The following is a 16,815-nucleotide window of genomic DNA, read 5'->3' as shown; positions in this document are numbered from 1 at the left end:
GTGGTAGCGCACTGATGTGACAATTGTGCTCTACCAGAGCCTCGCATATATTGCAGCTGCTTATGCAGTTACTTTACAAACTCTTAACTGACAAACATAGGGAGTATTCATTAATAATGATATGCAATGTAACCAGCAAAAGTTTCAATTTTATATCCATGCTTTCTCTGCCCAGTAGTTACAACAGTAAGTTCAATTTCAGCATCTTATGTTTGGCATTATAGTGATTAAATTATTAATCAGAAAATAACAAAAATCCACCTGCAAATGTAACAATGTTGCATCTGTAAATTGTGAAAAGGAAATGTTTCTCCTAATGAGGGATTGACTTTTCCAATCCTTCAAAGTTGACATTTACCAAAAAATGCTTAAAGACATATGCTTTCTCATAAATATTACTGCGCACAGAGCCCCCCTTTCAACTAAAATGTAATATTCATACACTAAATAAAAGAAGACATTTCGAAGATTCTGGTGAGGTACAACACGTTGATCTTCATCATGCGATATAACCAGAATATGAGCTCAAAGTCATTCATTACAAAATCAATAATAGTGCTCTGCGCATTACCCTCTCACTGCCACACATTATCGTAAGACAGCATTTCAGGGGGCCTGGACCCTCCTGTGTATGTGTTGTTTTAAATTTAAGGAACATTTTCTCGTGCACTACATGTACCATAAAGGCAATTTTGCTAGACATATTTTGCCAAATGAATTTAAACACGTTGGCAATTATTCTGGAGATTTTCTTTTTGTTTTTGTTTTCATATCTGCAAATATTAAAAGAACACTTCCACTGAGCTCTGTGGGACTGATATATTTTTTGACATATTTATAAAAGGACTATAATAAAATTTGATAAAATTTGCAAATTAGTAAGCTGGACCAATACTGAACATTTTGGTTCTTTGTCTCAAATAGTTCACTTGAAAATGTTCCTTGTGTGGCAAAAAGGTATATTTGTGGGATGTGGTGTTTTGAAGTTTCATCAGTAGTTTAATCAAGTCTCAGACCATAGGAAGGTCTTCCTAAGTCACTACACCTGAATCAGAATAACAAAGTGATTGACAGATAGTTGTTTACAGGACAGTTGCCATAGCAACAGCCAACCAGAGACCCGAGTTTGTTCATGCCTCTATTCTGTTCACCATTGTCATATCATTCTGCTACCTCACGTGTTAGTTGCCAAAGTTAGATGCTGATGACACTTGTGGCCAATAACATAACAGTTACGATTCATTTTCATTGTTGCATTGTTTCCTTATGCAACTTGTTTATTTTTTGTTACAGAATGTCCTAAACAAGTTGCGAAAGTGTACCAGAAAGTGATTAAACTATTGCCACCCTGCTAAAAAACTAGTGCTGCATGATAACAGACAATATGTGAATGAAACCAGAACAGATATGCCCAGCTGTTCTGCAGCAGCTATATTATGTGTACAATGACAGATGTGAACTGACAACATTGCCCTCTCCCATGCTCAAATGTCAATCACTTTAGCATTTTGATCGAGGTGTATACAACTCATCTATGTTTCTTCTTGTAGCTTTTGTCCTTTGTGTAGCTGGAGTTTTCAAATTTTACCATTTCCTCTCAGCATTCATGTTTCTCTAATTGTCTTTGAATGACATAGTGCTGGTCATCTAATTTCCAGAGCACATACAACTTATAATATTTCCTTTGCTGTATGTGGCAATAGCATCGTGTGATTCAGAGTAGAAAACAGTATACTTTGCCTGCCAGTCTTTAACCTGTGTGTGGATTACATCAGTGGGGACCAGACTTTTGGTGTAAATATGATAGATATCAAGTATCACAGTTTGTTTATACACATTATTGCAGTGTACTAAAATCTCTACCTGACATAACTGTATGAAGCTAATTTTCTGACATTGTCTCATAATTAGTTATTTTAGAAATGTCTTCATGGCCAAGCACATAATTGGAAAGATAGTGTGAACAATATGATTTTGACCAACGAAGCTTCTTTTTGCACTAGAAGTTGGAATTGATCATTCTTCACACACATCTTCACTACTGTTAGTATCATTCCCTGCATCATTACAAGAAACTCTCATTATTCTGTTATATCAAGAAAAATAATCAGTATTTGACAGTATGATGTGATTGGGAGATTAACGGTGGAAGCCAGGTTAATATGCAAGACAGAGATTATTGCTAAAACATCGTGCAGGAATTAATAAGAGTGAAAAGCTAAGTGTGTTGCATGTAGCAGATGTGGAAGGGGGACAGTGAAAAATAGACACGTCAGAAAATGAAAGATGTAAAAAACTAAAACGGAGTAAAGAAAGTAGTAGTTACTGTGTAGAAATGCTGAGACTCAGAAATTAATGTGAATTAAGGCCAGGCAAGTGGTGAGAACCAAAGACATGTTGTAGCACTAGTTCCCACCCCGGAGTTCTGAGAAATTGGTGTCTACGAGAAGAATCCAGATGGTGCATGTGATGAAACAGGTACAGAGGTCACGAGTGTCATGTTGTAGAGCATGCTCTGCAAAAGGATATTGTGTGTTGCCAGTATACACCCTCTGCTGATACCCATTCATCATAACTGATAATGTGGTAGTAGTCATGGCGATCTAAAAGGCCAAACAGTGTTTACATAACAGCTGATATATTATGTGTCATTTCACATTGATAGTATATGTTTTGCCACTTACAGGGCTGGTGTAGGTGGTGGTAGAAGGGAGAGTAAGACAAGTCTTGCAGCGGGGATGTTCACATGGATAGGAGCCAAAGGATAGGGAGATGAGCGGAGAAAGAACATAGGTCCTCACAAGGGTATTGTGGAGATTGAGATGGCGACGAAAAGCTATTCTAGGTGTGGTGGACAAAATCTCAAACAGAACTGATCTCATTTCAGGGCCTAATTTCAAGAAGTTATGGTGTTGTCGAAGAAGCTGATAAATACATTCCAAACCAGGGTAATAATGAGTGACAAGTGTGGTGTGTTCCGAAGTTGTTTTTTTGGAGGGATCAGCAATACCAGGATTGGATGTGATGATGGCCCAGGAAATCTGCTTTTGATCTAGGCTTAAAGTGTCTGCATCCAAACAAATATATTTGCCTTGAATGCCAAGGCTGTGTGTGTGTGTGTGTGGGCAGGGGGGGGGGGGGGGAGGGGGGGGAGGATGTTTGACATGAAAGGATGGGAACTGTCAAGATGTAAGTACTGTTGTTTGTTAGAAGGTTTAATCTGGACAGAAGTATGTAGCTCACCTTCAGTGAGGACAATATCAACATCAAGGAAAGTGGCATGGGATTCGGAAGAGGACCATGTGAAATTTAATTGGGAGAAGGTATTTAGAGATTCCAGGAATTTTAACAGATCAGCCTCACCGTGAGTCCATATGGCAAAGATGTCATCAATGTATCTAAACCAAACCTCCCTCTTTACTAACATCTCCCATGTACATGGTCTGTTTGCCACTGAACATTTCCTCAGTCAGCCACACCTGTTTCCAAGCCTAAGACATCCCCCTGCTCACCTTAATCAACTTGATACTTACCAACAACTAATTCACCTTTGAGGGGCAGATATGCAAACAGATCAGAGGTACAGCCATGGGAACCAGGACAGCTACTTCCTGTGCCAACCTTTTCATGTATTGCTTGCAGGGGGCTTTCCTGGGGTCCATAAGTGTTCAGCCCCTGGTTTGGTTTACATAAATTCATGACATCTTTGCCATATGGACTCATGGTGAGGCTGATATGTTAAAATTTCTGGAATCTTTAAATACCTTCTCCCAATTAAATTTCATATGGTCCTACTACAAATCCCATGCCACTTTCCTTTATGTTGATCTCTTCTTCACTGAAGGCCCCTTCTGTCCACTTTAAACCTACTGACAAACAACAGTACTTAACATTTTGCAATCCTTTCCATGTCAAACGTTCCCTCCCATACAGTCTTGGGTTCGAGGCAGACATATTTGTTTGGATGCAGACTCCACAGCAATACACCACTCTTACCTCAGCCTTCACTGGTCATGATTACCTCACCAGTCTAGTTCAAAAGCAGATCTCCTGGGCCATCACATCCAATCCTGGTACTACTGATCCAGCCCAAAAATCAACTTCAGAGCACACTACTTTTCACTCAATATTATCCTGGTCTGAAACACATTAGTGATCTACTTCGATGAGGCTATGACTTCCTAAAATCATGCCCTGAAATGAGATTCATTCTGTCTTGAGATTCATTCTGTCTTGAGATTTTGCCACGACACTCATAACAGCTTTTCGTCGCCTTCCCAACCTCTGCCATATCTATGTCAGGTGCAATGCTCTTTCTGCACCCATCTTCCTACCCCATGGCTCCTCCCCCTGTGACAGTCCTCACTGCAAGACTTGGCCTATGCATGCTCCTAACTCTACCTACACCAGCCCTGTAAGTAACAAAACATATACTGTCAAAGGGAGAGTCACCTGTGAAACGACATGTCATGTATCAGCTGTTATGTAAACACTGTTTGACCTTTTAGATCAGCATGAGTACCACTAAATTATCAGTTAGGACGTATGAGTATAGGTGGAGGCTATATACTGGCAACATACAATATTCTGTTGCAGAAAACATGACAGTCGTGACGTAAGTACGTGTTTCTGGATTTTCCCCTAGACACCAGTTCCTCAGAACTCCACAGATGGGAACTAGCACTGCAACATGTCCTTGGTTCTTACCACCTGCCTGTCCTTAATTTACGTTAATTTCTGAGTCTCAGCATTTCTTCACAGTAGCTACTCCTTTCTTCACTCCGTCTTAGTTTTCTACATCTTTCATTTTCTAACCTATCTGTTTTTCGATGTCCCCCTCCTACAACGCGCTCAGCTTTTTACTCTTATTAACTCATACATGATGTTTTAGCAGTAATCCCTGTCTTGCATATTACCCTGTCTTCCACCTTCAAGCTCTCGGCTTTTCAAATCTTCTCTGATGCAATCCCCCAACAATCAGTCTCTCCTTCTCTGTCTGGTAAGTCCCCTACACCGGTGGTTCTGGGTGACTTTTCTGAAACATATCCCTTTTCCTAAACCCTCCAGTCCTTATTCTGCACCCTTCTTCTTTCCCCTTCTGCCAGGAGGAGGAGCCACTGGCTCTGAAAGGTTGCATAGGTATAAGCTTCTTTATGTGCTTGTTCTGCTGCCACTTGATGAGTAGATTTAATCTATCTAATTTATTATTCTTTTACTCACATACCTCCCTGGATCATTGTTCTTTATAAAAACTTGATTAATGAATCATGCAACCTATTAACTGAAGCATACTTTACAGATTTATTAGCTGTGAAATTATTGAATAATTTGAATGACGTATTTTTTCAGACAGAATGGCACAACAAACCTGTGTTGTCATAGTTTTAGACAATAAATTAAAAATACTTTCAGTTAAGCCAAGTACAAAATACTTTCATCATTTTATTGAAAAGCCTACTATTCAAAAATGAAATATTAGACTTGCATGCAAATGTAATATAACAGCAAGTGTCACATTTAATCTTGAACATGGTTTCACAATGAAAATGGTGAGTATGAAAAAAAGTTTTACTTTGCTTTCTTCCAAACATATCAATCTTTCTTGTTGTTACATCAGTCATTCTTGTTGACATGAATGGTTGAGATGATAATATAGCTTGCATTTTGCCAAGGTATTCATGCACAGTAGCTTTAAAACTGAATAATCTAGAAGTGACATCCAGTGAGTAAGCTGTAAACTTTTGTTTTAAATTCTTGTATGTTCTTATTTATATTTTTCTTCAGCTGAGAACCTTTTCAAAACTTCTTGTCTCGTTCTTGTTGTTCTTCTCAAGTGCTGGTTGTCCCTTTTTTTTATGTCATTTCTCATTATAACATAACCAGAAATCATCCTATTTGATATTATTTAAGATTTTAATGTCAGGGCTTCAGAGGTTTGAAATACATGCCGCCGCCACCCCCCCCCCCCCCCCCCCCCATCTTAGGTTCAGTTCTAGAATAGCATCTTAAATTAAGAATAATATATTTCCAGATAATAGGTTGCCTTCATAGAACAATTATAACATGGAAAACACTGTTGTTTGATGAACTGTTGTACCAAAAGCATACAAAACAGACAGTTATAGAGCAGTTTCGTTTATATAACAGCAACATCCAGAATTGTAATGTGATTTACTGTGTTGCAAACTATATCCATGTAAGCTTTATCTATTTGTGTGCTTTCCTCAAACTAACTGTTGCCTTTCTGTTATTGTTAACCAGACTTCTTTCCATAAGTTGTCTGTAACCAACTCCATAGTTGGTAGTTACGTATTGCACATTAAACACAAAGTAAGTGTAGTCACATGGAAAAAGTCACTTGCGTAACAGTTTGTGAAAGTATAAGTGTAGGGCTGCATGCTGTGATTTAAAGGTGTGTAATTAACACCAACTGAATTTTATGTCAGTGCTTGATAGAGCTTGACGAAAATACCAAATAGGAACTTGAAGAAAGTGTTCCCTGTTTAATAAGGTGTGTAATTGTCTACTACCTTATCTGATTTGTTGCTTGAAGTAACTCATTAAGCATATTTTGGTTAATAGCATAGGATTTGTCCCATAAGTGTTGGTGTTAGCTAATATTCTTCAAAATATGACTTAATGGGCTGCCATTTCTCCACAGATGTTCAGACACTTCATTGAAAGTGTCCAGATATTACTGATCTTCCCGCATATGTGACGAGCCCTGATCCTCTAAGTTTATGCTCTTTCGCGTATAATTTTCCTTTCAATATTTTTTTTGCAATCATAATCCATAGTGGAACACACCTTCATGTCTACTGTGCCCTTTATTAGCTCATGTGAACCTTTTTGGTTGTTTTGGTTGGGGAGAAGTGTTTGCTGCTCACAGCTTACCTTTCTTCCCTGGATCATACTTAAAAATCCAAGTTTTGTTCCTGATTATCACACTGTCCAAAATGTTTGCTCTGCAAATATATCAGTTGTTTGAATAAGATGATTCTTGGTATTATGCAGCAGCATTATAATGACATGGCTTAACACCTAGATGGATTTTATTCAAATTGGCATTGGTTGGGCAAGCTTATGCTCTTGTTTCAGTACTTGGCAACAGCAAATTATCATGTCTTATTCCTTCTGCTTGTCTGACAAAACTTTAGACATCAACTTTGCTCACACCTTTTAAATTTTCATATCATTGGTAACAATTGAATGCACAGTGGGTTTCACTGAATTTAAATCTTGTGCTGTCAGCTGAACACTTCATCAGCAGTTGCAGTGTAGGTGTCCTAAATTTGACATAATACATTGCTGAAGATGTAAGGAGACATCCAGGGTATTGTTGATCTTTGACTCTTCCTGACTCATTTATTGAATTATTTACTTCATTCATAAACATGTTTTCTAAACGTGGATTTGTTCTTGTAAACCTCATGGATGAAATCGAAATTTCTGTAACAGATTTGTTTAATGTTATCCAATTTGACAACACAGTATCGTGGCTGTCGGCAGAAGCACGGAAAACATTTTCGCTCCGGCATGCTTCGCACACTTCGGAGACTAGGAAGTAACTGAGCCAAATCTTATAGCTCTGTGACATCTGTTGTTATCAACCCCCCTGTAGAAACTACACTTTACCTTTTCTGATCTACTGTTAAGTTTTAAGTTTCTAGTCACTTTGTCGACTCTAGAATATTTTGAGAACTGGGTGGAATTCACACAGTGAAAACGAGTAAGACTCCTGCCTGCAGCACCTGAAGCAACTGAATAATTCATTCATCAAAATATTGTGTACAAATACCTATTCATCAGCTAAACCCAGAATGAGAAAACATACTGTAAATTAGAAAACAGGCAACATGCAAGTAGGACTCATACACTGAGGGTTCCACACAAACGTAATGATGTATGCATATACAATTCATCTGTACAGGGAATCGAGAATCTCAATGATTTTTGTCTGTTATCAAGTGAAAATCTCTACAGTAGTTCCAGACAAACAAAAAGAAATGACCAGGGGACTTCGGTTCATGTAGGAAGAGAGAGAAGATGTATTAAAACATTTTTGTTTACTTACTAAAACATGACTATAACTTACATTATATGTTTGTGTGCAATAATGTTTGTCTGTTATGCTTTTGACAGATGATAAATGTAGTGTACATTCAAATGGCAAAAGATATTTTTATGTGATATACTTACAATGAGACGAAAATTTAATAGTCATGGGTGACTGGAATTCGAGTGTAGGAAAAGAGAGAGAAGGAAACATAGTAGGTGAATATGGATTGGGGGACAGAAATGAAAGAGGAAGCCGCCTGGTAGAATTTTGCACAGAGCACAACATAATCATAACTAACACTTGGTTTAAGAATCATGAAAGAAGGTTGTATACATGGAAGAACCCTGGAGATACTAAAAAGTATCAGATAGATTATATAATGGTAAGACAGAGATTTAGGAACCAGGTTTTAAATTGTAAGACATTTCCAGGAGCAGATGTGGACTCTGACCACAATCTATTGGTTATGACCTGTAGATTAAAACTGAAGAAACTGCAAAAAGGTGGGAATTTAAGGAGATGGGACCTGGATAAACTGAAAGAACCAGAGAATGTACAGAGATTCAGGGAGAGCATAAGGGAGCAATTGACAGGAATGGGGGAAATAAATACAGTAGAAGAAGAATGGGTAGCTTTGAGGGATGAAGTAGTGAAGGCAGCAGAGGATCAAGTAGGTAAAAAGACGAGGGCTAGTAGAAATCCTTGGGTAACAGAAGAAATATTGAATTTAATTGATGAAAGGAGAAAATATAAAAATGCAGTAAGTGAAACAGGCAAAAAGGAATACAAACGTCTCAAAAATGAGATCGACAGGAAGTGCAAAATGGCTAAGCAGGGATGGCTAGAGGACAAATGTAAGGATGTAGAGTCCTATCTCACTAGGGGTAAGATAGATACCGCCTACAGGAAAATTAAAGAGACCTTTGGAGATAAGAGAACGACTTGTATGAATATCAAGAGCTCAGATGGAAACCCAGTTCTAAGCAAAGAAGGGAAAGCAGAAAGGTGGAAGGATTATATAGAGGGTCTATACAAGGGCGATGTACTTGAGGACAATATTATGGAAATGGAAGAGGATATAGATGAAGATGAAATGGGAGATATGATACTGCGTGAAGAGTTTGACAGAGCACTGAAAAACCTGAGTCGAAACAAGGCCCCCGGAGTAGACAATATTCGATTGGAACTACTGACAGCCGTGGGAGAGCCAGTCCTGACAAAACTCTACCATCTGGTGAGCAAGATGTATGAAACAGGCGAAATACCCTCAGACTTCAAGAAGAATATAATAATTCCAATCCCAAAGAAAGCAGGTGTTGACAGATGTGAAAATTACCGAACTATCAACTTAATAAGTCACAGCTGCAAAATACTAACACGAATTCTTTACAGACGAATGGAAAAACTAGTAGAAGCCAACCTCGGGGAAGATCAGTTTGGATTCCGTAGAAACACTGGAACACGTGAGGCAATACTGACCTTACGACTTATCTTAGAAGAAAGATTAAGGAAAGGCAAACCTACGTTTCTAGCATTTGTAGACTTAGAGAAAGCTTTTGACAATGTTGACTGGAATACTCTCTTTCAAATTCTGAAGGTGGCAGGGGTAAAATACAGGGAGCGAAGGGCTGTTTACAATTTGTACAGAAAGCAGATGGCAGTTATAAGAGTCGAGGGACATGAAAGGGAAGCAGTGGTTGGGAAGGGAGTAAGACAGGGTTGTAGCCTCTCCCCGATGTTGTTCAATCTGTATATTGAGCAAGCAGTAAAGGAAACAAAAGAAAAATTCGGAGTAGGTATTAAAATTCAGGGAGAAGAAATAAAAACTTTGAGGTTCGCCGATGACATTGTGATTCTGTCAGAGACAGCAAAGGACTTGGAAGAGCAGTTGAATGGAATGGACAGTGTCTTGAAAGGGGGATATAAGATGAACATCAACAAAAGCAAAACAAGGATAATGCACACACACACACACACACACACACACACACACACACACACACACACACACACATATCTCAGGCTGCCAGGGCCAGACTCATTATTCCACCATAGATTTCCCATTGTTCTATAAATTTGGTTGGACTTCATATGTCTACCCATTGTTGAGAAAAAAAGGTTCTTAACAGTTGGGTAGATAGACAGACAAACAACAAAATGATCCTATAAGGGTTCCATTTCTAAAGATTGAGGTTCAGGGTTCTGATGTTTGATAAGCTGTTTACAGAAACAAGACATCTGTTGAACATTTTTGTAGATGTACACCACTGCTTCAGAACCAGAGTTGCACTACACTTTTATGTTCATATGTCACCATTTTCCCCACATGATGAGTGCCTTATTGACCTATCCGAGTTAAAAATTTTAGTTGAAAGTCCATGCTTTTCAACTACTGATTTTATTTTGTGCTAGTAATTTCATCTATTCCTGTTTTTACCACTTCTTTAATCAGGATCAGTCAAATGATGCTTTTGTTGTCTTGTCTTTCTGTTTCTACTTAACTGCACTGTTATTTTTACAGTCAGTTTTCATTATCCATTTTGCTTCCTACAAAGAAAGGACTTTGTTTGAGGTATTTTTACGCTGTATTACTGCATAATATGATAGTGTTGATCTGAAGATTTACGGTGAAGGAAGTGCTGTAGCCTGGGCTCTCATGTTGCTAGATCTCATTACAGCAGAAATGATTGTTACCAGGATGTGTTATTACAAATAGGGTTTAGTTATTAGTGACATGATAAATATGATGATTTATTCATTGTGCTGTCCTTTGTATAGTCGCTATTTCCTGGATTTGCTTGGACTCTTATCATTCCACCCTTGAGCATTTTCCTGATGCGACATGTGCCAAACAGAATCATTAATCAAAAATGTTGTCAACAAGTAGCTTCTACTAAATTACAAAACATATGTATTTAATAGAGGCATGCTATACAATTATGAGTTTTATATGATCATGATTGTCATTTACTGCCCTTTGTTCTTGGGACAGGTCTCATGCAGTGCTAGAAGTGATATTGGTCAGCTAAGCTTGTAACAGGCAGTTGATGACAGTGGCAGAGCAGTAGACACAAAATTAAAACATGCTTCAAGCCTTTAACATCACCACCTCCCATTAATGAATTAAATTTACGTAAAATAATTGAGGAATGAAAGTATTAACTTTATTTAAATTCTGACTAGAAGTAATTAACATTGATTGCAACATTAAAGAAAACTGGGGCTTCTTTTCATGAAATGTAGTTTCTTTGATTCTATTATGAATGTGTTCTTAAATTATTAAACAATTTCAGTAGCAACTTTAAAATAGCTGTGACCCACAATTAGCTTGGGAGGCAGTTCTTTTGGTAATCTGTACATTGACCATGAAATTTAATGCTCTTTCCTTTCAGAAAATACACTCCTGGAAATTGAAATAAGAACACCGTGAATTCATTGTCCCAGGAAGGGGAAACTTTATTGACACATTCCTGGGGTCAGATACATCACATGATCACACTGACAGAACCACAGGCACATAGACACAGGCAACAGAGCATGCACAATGTCGGCACTAGTACAGTGTATATCCACCTTTCGCAGCAATGCAGGCTGCTATTCTCCCATGGAGACGATCGTAGAAATGCTGGATGTAGTCCTGTGGAACGGCTTGCCATGCCATTTCCACCTGGCGCCTCAGTTGGACCAGCGTTCGTGCTGCATGTGCAGACCGCGTGAGACGACGCTTCATCCAGTCCCAAACATGCTCAATGGGGGACAGATCCGGAGATCTTGCTGGCCAGGGTAGTTGACTTACACCTTCTAGAGCACGTTGGGTGGCACGGGATACATGCGGACGTGCATTGTCCTGTTGGAACAGCAAGTTCCCTTGCCGGTCTAGGAATGGTAGAACGATGGGTTTGATGACGGTTTGGATGTACCGTGCACTATTCAGTGTCCCCTCGACGATCACCAGTGGTGTACGGCCAGTGTAGGAGATCGCTCCCCACACCATGATGCCGGGTGTTGGCCCTGTGTGCCTCGGTCGTATGCAGTCCTGATTGTGGCGCTCACCTGCACGGCGCCAAACACGCATACGACCATCATTGGCACCAAGGCAGAAGCGACTCTCATCGCTGAAGACGACACGTCTCCATTCGTCCCTCCATTCACGCCTGTCGCGACACCACTGGAGGCGGGCTGCACGATGTTGGGGCGTGAGCGGAAGACGGCCTAACGGTGTGCGGGACCGTAGCCCAGCTTCATGGAGACGGTTGCGAATGGTCCTCGCCGATACCCCAGGAGCAACAGTGTCCCTAATTTGCTGGGAAGTGGCGGTGCGGTCCCCTACAGCACTGCGTAGGATCCTACGGTCTTGGCGTGCATCCGTGCATCGCTGCGGTCCGGTCCCAGTTCTACGGGCACGTGCACCTTCCGCCGACCACTGGCGACAACATCGATGTACTGTGGAGACCTCACGCCCCACGTGTTGAGCAATTCGGCGGTACGTCCACCCGGCCTCCCGCATGCCCACTATACGCCCTCGCTCACAGTCCGTCAACTGCACATACGGTTCACGTCCACGCTGTCGCGGCATGCTACCAATGTTAAAGACTGCGATGGAGCTCCGTATGCCACGGCAAACTGGCTGACACTGACGGCGGCGGTGCACAAATGCTGCGCAGCTAGCGCCATTCGACGGCCAACACCGCGGTTCCTGGTGTGTCCACTGTGCCGTGCGTGTGATCATTGCTTGTACAGCCCTCTCGCAGTGTCCGGAGCAAGTATGGTGGGTCTGACACACCGGTGTCAATGTGTTCTTTTTTCCATTTCCAGGAGTGTAGTATTTGATTTATAATCGAACTTTGTTACATAAAAATGATTGCAGGATCTACCATGACGTAAAGACAAAAGATAGCTGTGTGTGAAATGGGATATGAAAATTATGCGAACTAAAAGAAAGCTTTGTTATTTAATTATTCCACAATTATTAATCTTGTAAGAAATGGGTTGGCTCTTTAAATGAAATAAAAAATTAGTTTAACAATATATTTTCGAAGTAATTGACACATACCACTTACATTTGGTCATTATTGTGACTAATCGTTAGTTATGATGGAAAAACAAAAACAAGTATTGTCTGTTAACATAGTACTTTTATATAATTCCTATAAATCTAATTATTCCCGGAATCTGATTAAACATTTATTCTACACATAAGAACTAAAGGTAAACACTCAGCTAAATTAATATCAGATCAAAGCTAGTGCAATTCAGAATCGAGTGAGTTAACAAAGCGAGTGAGCAAAATAAGCAAAAACTGAAATCGAGGACCCTTGTACAATGCTTTATATAATCCCTTATGTCGACGGGGCATTTAGAGTAATAAAATTCAAGGAAAAATTTGTCCAGTTCTGCTGCTGTGACATAAGTCTACACAGTGTAGTTAATGTCTGGTACTGTCAACCTTAAAATTTACTTACGTACTTACTACATGCTGTAGTTCCTTGCAGACTTCCTGAGACCAGCTGCAAAGTGTTTGAATTTTGAATAGACATAGTGAGCGTTGATGAAATGACACAATTTCAGATATTTTACATGTCTCATACATATATGATTTTATGTATACAGACTGAAACAGTGAGTGAAAATTTATATAAAGGCTGGGAAATGCATCTGGGTATCCTGATTTCTAGGCAGGTGCGTTAGTCACTAAGCCGCCTTGGCTCAGCGATTCATGTTTAATGCTGGGGTACTATTGCAGAACAGGGAGAGCATTGGCAATTCTCTTCATCTGTAAGAGTAAATTTAAAGTAGACTGATGCGGCAGTGAGAAGTTGGATCAAGAAGGGAGGCATGCCACGCTAATTCGAGCAGTCGTGTGAACTGCTGTGCCAAAGCGGCTTAGTGGCTAACACACTTGCCTTGTACTCAGGTTCAGTCAAGACATACACATTTGGCTCTATCAGTCTATTGTCTGTTTTTCCCCTTACTTTTGTCTGCTTTCTTCCTTTCATTTTCAGTTCTGTAGTCTATTAAGGTGCTGCTTTCATCCCCCCCCCCCTTTTTTTTCCCAGTGAAATTTCACTCATTCAATGAATGTGTCCTCAGGATTTTGTCATAGAAGAACTTTGCTACATGTCATCCCAGTGCTATCTTGATTCAGATGGTCCCTTACTTTTCAAACACTGGTAATCTTTTAGCCTATAGTTGTATGGCTTATTACAATATGCTGTGCGTGGTTTTCACAGTTCCTCCATTGTACCCTCAGGGTTAATACATTGAAATTAAAATTGGTCCCACCCTGTTGCTTCAAGTAATTGTTTCCATAACTTTGGCTTGAAGTGTGTCATTATGATTTAAAATGTATATGTACATATGTACGTTGCATGGTGAGGGATACTTCATACTAGTATTAGTTGATTTCTGTTGTATTCCATATGAGTATGTTGTGGAGTGAAGTGAAATATAACAAACTATAAGAGACAGGAATGCCATCATCTGTTGACCATAAACCGAATGAGGTGGCATAGTGGTTAGCACACTGGACGCACATTCATGAGGATGAAGTTCAAACACATGTCCAACAATCCTGATTTAGTTTTTCCATGATTTTCCTAAATCACTTCAGGCATATGCCAGGATGGTTCCTTTGAAAAGGCATAGCTGATTTCCTTCCCCAATCTGATGGGACCAGTGACTTCATTGTTTGGTCCCCTCCCACAAACCGACAAACTGATCTCTTGACCAAAAATTGTGTAAATTGCCTCCGTCCATAAATGTATTTCTGTGAATTTTGTCAAATATTTTTCCGCAATAAAATATTTGTCTCAAATTTGTTATCATTGTACATCAGCTATAGACAACAGTACTTCAACAAGTACCAGTTTTAATTTGAAAATACTGATTACTATAACCAGTCACATTTATTTTTTCCCCAATACACATTTATGATGATTGTATACCTCCATCATTAGGGAGATTTGTTACGGTTGTTATGGCATATATATATATATATATATATATATATATATATATATATATATATATATATATATATATATATATATATATATATATATATATATATATATATATATGACAGTGTAAATGTCTTAGACCTTACCAGAGTAATTAATGCCGATTTAAAGTTTATCTGAAACCCACCACAAAACACACTATGATCCTCAAAGTACACAAAATGCCAACATTTAAGTACATGATTAACATAGTAGTCTAACCATCACTATCTGAAGTTAAATTTAAATAAGAATTGGAGACACTAAACCAGCCATTAGAAATGTCAATAGCAGCTCCATTGTACACACATCGAAACACTCAGTAATAACAAAGCATCCACAGCACAGAAATTCATGGGGTAAGACCTTTCAAACAATCCATTTTCTGGAAAATATTTCGTGTGGTATTGCCAACATCCTTTACCATAAAGGCATTAACATATATTTCACACTGAGAACAAGATAGAGCAGAAATTATCTCATAGCAGCAACACAAGCAACTCGCTACTCTGTAAAGGCGTGTACAAAATTGAATAATCTAGCTGTTTGACCTGTGTAGAAGCAGATGCAGTTCAAACATTCAATTGATCTTCTGATATGCCTGTCAAGACTTGCTTGTTCATTCAGATCTCCTCCTTCTATAGTGATATCATCCTTTTGATCACTTCTTTTTACCAGGTTGATGTAATATTTCTGAGACATCCATTCAGTCTTTTTCTCTACATGTGAAAATACCATGCCACATCATGGTTTAGAACCTATGTTGAACTGGAATTCCCCATGTAAAAATAAATAAATAAATATAATAGAGGGAAACATTCCACGTGGGAAAAATATATCTAAAAACACAGATGATGTGACTTACCGAACGAAAGTGCTGGCAGGTCGATAGACACACAAACAAACACAAACATACACACGAAATTCAAGCTTTCACAACAAACTGTTGCCTCATCAGGAAAGAGGGAAGGAGAGGGAAAGACGAAAGGATGTGGGCTTTAAGGGAGAGGGTAAGGAGTCATTCCAATCCCGGGAGCAGAAAGACTTACCTTAGGGGGAAAAAAGGACAGGTATACACTCGCGCGCGCACACACACACACATATCCATCTGCACATACACAGACACAAGCAGACATTTACGCAAAAAATGTCTGCTTGTGTCTGTGTATGTGCGGATGGATATGTGTGTGTGTGCGCGAGTGTATACCCGTCCTTTTTTCCCCCTAAGGTAAGTCTTTCTGCTCCCGGGATTGGAATGACTCCTTACCCTCTCCCTTAAAACCCACATCCTTTCGTCTTTCCCTCTCCTTCCCTGTTTCCTGATGAGGCAACAGTTTGTTGCGAAAGCTTGAATTTCGTGTGTATGTTTGTGTTTGTTTGTGTGTCTATTGACCTGCCAGCACTTTCGTTCGGTAAGTCACATCATCTGTGTTTTTAGATATAAATAAATAAATATGTAGATCCTGGTGGGAAAATCCAGTGAAATCAATAGCTGGCTGTGTACAAAATTGTTATGCGTTGCCAAGTAGGCCAGTGGAGTTTTGAAAATTACGGAACAAACTTTTCCATTAATTTTAGAAGCTTTGCAACTGTACTCGCATATTGGTATATTTTTTAAAAATATTCACCTTTACTGATACATAAAGTGCCAGTTTTTTTTCTCTGATATTCCAAACTGAGCCTCTGCCTAAGTAAAACTGCATAGCGAATATGGAATTATTATGCTTAAAATGAATTACAATTGAAGGTTAATAGGAA

At 39.2% G+C, this 16,815-nt stretch overlaps 1 protein-coding gene across 1 annotated transcript in view; it reads left to right on the top strand.

Annotated features, from left to right (window-relative positions):
* Positions 1 to 16,815, top strand: part of LOC124795683 (longitudinals lacking protein, isoforms H/M/V-like) — a 320,009-nt gene that overhangs the window by 105,386 nt on the left and 197,808 nt on the right. The gene's annotated exons all lie outside the window — the stretch shown is intronic.

The sequence above is a fragment of the Schistocerca piceifrons genome, chromosome 4 (assembly GCF_021461385.2).
Source record: "Schistocerca piceifrons isolate TAMUIC-IGC-003096 chromosome 4, iqSchPice1.1, whole genome shotgun sequence".
Lineage (NCBI taxonomy): Eukaryota > Metazoa > Arthropoda > Insecta > Orthoptera > Acrididae > Schistocerca > Schistocerca piceifrons.
Note: the sequence above shows the minus strand (reverse complement) of the source record. Positions and strands in the feature narration are given on the sequence as shown.